Source organism: Pinus tabuliformis, chromosome 8 (genome assembly GCF_031772625.1).
Source record: "Pinus tabuliformis cultivar Carrire ecotype Pingquan chromosome 8, CPIR1, whole genome shotgun sequence".
NCBI classification, from domain to species: Eukaryota; Viridiplantae; Streptophyta; class Pinopsida; order Pinales; family Pinaceae; genus Pinus; species Pinus tabuliformis.
Window position 1 is genome coordinate 1,464,907,896 of NC_142294.1, and position 5,335 is coordinate 1,464,913,230.

Consider the following 5,335-nt stretch of genomic DNA (forward strand, 5'->3'; position numbering starts at 1 on the left):
AAGTCGCCATTATGTTAACACTCCAGTTTTCCCAAAGCTCCTTAATGGATACGGCCGAGGTAACCACAAACCAATCTTTGGACTGCAGGTTCTAGCCCACCTGCAATCAGAGAGGGCTCTCTCTTAATGATTTAGCTTTGTTGATGATGATTTTAGGCTAGTTATTGAGTTTAAGGGGTTTTGTTTAAGTTTTGGTGGGATGATCGATGTTTTCAAGTGGGGAGGCATGCATAGTGTGAGAGGTTCAAACCATTGGGCATGGAGTCATGGAATTGGGCTGCTGGTGCGTTTTCTTGGTCACAAGAGGTATATAGAGCAGGGTAGCTACACATGAAACAATCTTTCAAGTTAAAAGGATGAAATGAAGGCTAAGGAATGAAAGGCAACTAAGAATCTTTCATTCAGCTTAACAGAGGGAAAGGCGAGTGAACTATATCCAGGAGCAGTCAAGAATCCCTAAATAACAGTCACACATGAATGAAACAGAGCAAATACGAGCCATGAGGAATTCATATTTATGCCTGAATCAGAAGAATACATATAGAAGTCACAAAAAATGAGCATAGCGTGCAGCCACACAAATTCTAAGCTAATCTTTCTTTCTGTAACTTAGATGGTGATATATGTATGATATAAACATATATGAATTTAAAACTGATGTACGAAACACTTATTGGGCCATGTAGCAGCGCAAGAATTCCATATTTCACTCTTCAGCCATTAATAACACAACAGACAGTCCATCCTCCAAGCCTTTCAGCAGTCCTTGATTATAGAAATTCTCATACAGTGTGAGTCCCCAAAGAGGATTATCAACCAACCAACCCTTTAAACAATGAATTCGGGTGGTTTATATAGGGAAAATATCTAAAAATATCCATTACAACAGATCTTTAAACAGATCTGAGGGAAATGAGTTCTTTAATCTAATCTTGTCGTGGAATTAATGCAAGAAGATATCTAAGTGCTGCGCTGGGGCAACTGTCTCAAAAAATGAGTCGAAATGTCCTTATGGCTCTGTGCGGTTCATTTAGCCATAACTATACTTTGGGCTTTGATCCCCTGTTCTTGAGTGGCTTTGATGTGCATTAACTGTGATCTGAGAGCCTTTAAATGGCTTCACCACTTTCTTTGACTTTGTTTTTGGGCCTTTAATGTTCACCCGCTTCGATCTGATACTCTTTAATTTAATCAAGGCTTCATCTTTCCTCTGATACTCTTTGACACTTGAATCGGGCCACTTTCTCTCGACCTGATATGCTTGAAACCGTCAAATCGCCCCTTTTGTGCCCTTCCAAGGCAAGAATGGCTGCTGCAAATGATTTCCTTGGCCTCTGGAATCCTACCGGCGCTGGCTGATTTGAATAGGATTCATAAATGAGGAGTTTCTGTCAAACTACAAGTTTTCGGGCCTGCTGGTGGCCGAGCAATATGAAGCCTTCCATTTTGGTCATTTTTTCTCGAAAACTGCCTCAGTTTTTCATTCCGGGCTCTCTTTGCTGCGATTTGCGCCCTTCGTGCCTTCCTTTAGTGATGATGTCAGCATGTCATCAGTAGTGGGTCCCAGTACGGTAGTGACGTGACAGTACGGCGGGGATTAAATCGGAGATCGACAATCGGCGGGGACAATGGGTTTTATATATGTGATGCGATGAGAGCGACCGCCGATATCGGAAAAGTGATAAGGCATGCGGCTGTGTGAAAAAATGGGAACTATTGTAGAAATGAATGGATCGTGATGCGATATGCTTTTGGGTGCGATAGCAATATCAGATCGACGGATGAGAGGGGGTATATATATACAGGTACAGAAACTTGTGATTGCCGATTGCGAAATCGTATTGGCGAAGTGATATCGGGGAGATATGAAAGGGGCAGGGCGATGAATGAATGTTGTGACCTCTGACAGCGATATCGCGTCGGAGGGGAGGAAGACTCATCGGAGGAGGGTTAATGCAATCGGAAAAGGCTTTTTAAAGCTTTGGAAGGGTTCTTGATGCATCGGAATGAGTCCGATAGCATTTGAAGGGGGTTTTTGTGTTTTGGAAGGAATCCAAACACCTTAGGAAGATGGTTTTTTGAGAGAAATGAGGGTTCTTATTAAGTTTCAAGTAAACTTAGTAATTCCCAAGCATATTTATGGTTATATTTCGACTAGAGGAAGGGATAAGTATATAGGGGAGTTATTAACATAGTTTTAGTAGGGGGAGAGGAGATAGATAAGGAGTTACATAATAAAGTTAGTAGTTAATATGAAATGTGATGAGAGAGCGCTAAGAATGTAAATTTTAGACTATTAAGGGGGAAAATGACTTGTATAAGAAATATAAGCATCGTTAAGCAAAGCAGACCTTTACTTAGGCAATGATATGGCAAATGATGAAACTTAAGAGATATCAAGCAGATCTTGACCTCTTTGGGGAGGTTAGTGAATGATTTGGGGAATAAGAAGAAGGGGGAGTTAGTCACGCCTCGCTTGAAGTCCTCCAAGGGAAAATTGCCTTGCACTTGTGATCTGAAGTGAAAATAACACTTTGAGATACAAAATTGATCACACTTATTCATTCTGCAACCTCAGAAACTACTTACCCGGCCTACTTACCTAACATTTTTTCTTCTTTTTGGTTTGGGTGCACTTAGACTTGCAGACCCTGTTTATTTTCTTTTCTTTTGACTGCCATCCTATCTACATCTACACTTATTTCATTCAGGGGCTCAGATTAAGCTGTTGAGCACCCTTGTTTCTCTACCTATCTACAAATCTGCCAAGATTAAGCTGTTTGGACAGATAATGATTCTCTATATTCTACAACAAGAAATTGAAACCTAGGGAGACCAAGATTAAGCTGTTTGGCCTTCCCTTAACTAAAAACTCATAAAAAACGGATCATAATAGTGGCACTTAGACTAGCACACTCTTATGGACACTTCTTTTGCCTCTGTAGCAAATATGGAACGTTGCAGCATGCAAAGTATGACATATTTGGCATGTAAAAATGTCGATCATGAAAGATGAATACCTGCTGCAGCAGGAGGCTAACATGAAGCTTTCTCGAGACAATTTGTTGGTAAGCATTTGCAAACTTGTGAATAATGACACATAGCTCAACATTGCAATGCTACCCACTCATAGGAATCGATTAAAGCGTCGCAAATAACAGCCCATTCCCATGCTATTAATTATTAATAACAATATTATAATAATTTTTTTATTTAAAATTTATGATTAAAGAATATTATTTTTTTAAATTATTATAATTATGATATTTTATAGATAAAAGTTAAGATAGCTGGGATTTTTTTTTGAATTATACTATTAAACAATTTTATTATCAATTTTTTTGGTTTTTCAGGTCAACAAAATTATCTTCATCTAAGTATATTTCTTGTTTTTTTCGATCATAAAAATAAAATGTTAAAAAATCTTAATTAATCTCTTTTATATTGACTTTGATGAACCGTAATCATTTTCATCATCATCACTATAACATCCAAATAAATGTTAAAGTGAGTAAGACACATGGTTTTAAATGGATAATCATTTTGTAATAAATATCTTGATGATTTATCTCCTTACTAATTATTTTACATTTTACAAATATAATTAAAGAAAATATTAAATTAATATACAAAAAATTATTTATAGAATATCAAGAATATAATATTTTTTTATTAATTAATTAATTTTTTTATTAATTAATTTTTAGAATATGTATAAATATTAACATTTTTCTATTAAAAATTAATAATTTAAAACTAAAAAAAATTAAATAGTTTAATTGATTAATTAAACATCTAAATTTAAACTCTTAGCTTAAAAAACCAAGTTATATATAAATTATTTTTATTTTTATTTGTCAAATTATGTAAATTCATCAAAGATTATATCAGGCTAGACTTTGACTTGAGACGCTGCGATCATGATTAGATTTTTACCTAAAATGTTTCAAACTAGTGACTTTCATATCACAAAGTAACTTAACAATACACCCTTTCACCCTTTATTATAGACTTATAAACATATATTAATTATTATTTATATAAATAACCAAAATATATATATATATATATATATATATATATATTATAATTAAAATAATCAATATAATTTTCTTTTTACTTGTAAATGTAGTGAATCTCAACAGAAGAATTTTTTTTAATTCTAAAACAGTATTTATCGTATCACATATACCTTTCAAATATGCTTGCATTTCTGTAATTAAACACGAAATAAATGCCCAATGAGAAAGAATTGGACTTCTGATCGAATCTCTCCCTCTATGGTAGGATATACATATCCACATCATCAGACATTAATTTCCAAATCGACATCGTTCAATATCGAGCATATCATGTACCACATTACCTGCCGATAGATAATTCTGGAGAAATAACACCGAATCTTGCTGGACCTTAGATGTAGGCCACACTGTTCCTCCATGTCTTATAAAAATAGAAATTCACATCGCTTCCCATGCATCTGAGATCGATATTGAAATAAAAACCACTGAAGTCATAGTGTTGTTCTTCTGTATTCATTCCAATCGTTTCCAATTGCATATTGCTCTAATTACTGAAGAAGAATGTCCATAAATCCTAGCCTTTTCAGAAGGAGACCATCCAGAGAATCCGATCCCTTCTCCTTGGAAGTATGGGATCCTTTCCAAACATTCACAGATTTGGCCAGCGGGGGACCATCGGGGCAATTTGTGAAGGAAGCTTCTGCCGTAGCAAATAGTCAGATCGACTGGAAGGAAACGCCAGAGGCGCATATTTTCAAGGCTGATCTGCCTGGTTTGAAGAAAGAGGAGGTGAAAATAGAATTGGAGGAGGCCCAGAGAATTCTGCAGATAAGCGGCGAGCGCAAAAAGGAAGAAGAGGAGAAGAACGACAAATGGCACCGCATTGAGCGATCCCATGGAAAATTCCTTCGGCGTTTCCGGCTGCCGGAAAATGCAAAGGTGGAAGAGATCAAGGCGAGGTTGGAAAACGGGGTGCTGAGTGTGACGGTGCCGAAGCAGCTTAAACACCCGCCATCTCGATCCAAATCCATCGAAATCTCTAACTGAGCCTCTCATTCGGTATGAAAATGTCAATATGGACCTGCTGTGCCTGTAGATTTTGTGTGCAGTAATCGGTTCTCCGTCATCTAAATCATACAATAAACACATCCATTTGCACCCCTGTTATTCCATCGCTTACGCTGTGTTTGTATGTGTTGTGTGTTTTTCAATAATAAAAAGCAGACGCAGGTTCAGGCTTCCGCTGTGATGTGTAGAAGGTTTTCATTATTCATTTTATCATCATTGCTATTCTGGTATTGTTATTTAATCAG

The 5,335-nt window shown here is 36.5% G+C and overlaps 1 pseudogene; it reads left to right on the forward strand.

Annotated features, from left to right (window-relative positions):
• The first annotated feature begins 4,583 nt into the window (after window positions 1-4,583).
• On the forward strand, window positions 4,584-5,069 carry LOC149241341 (18.1 kDa class I heat shock protein pseudogene; annotated as a pseudogene).
• Window positions 5,070-5,335: the final 266 nt, after the last annotated feature.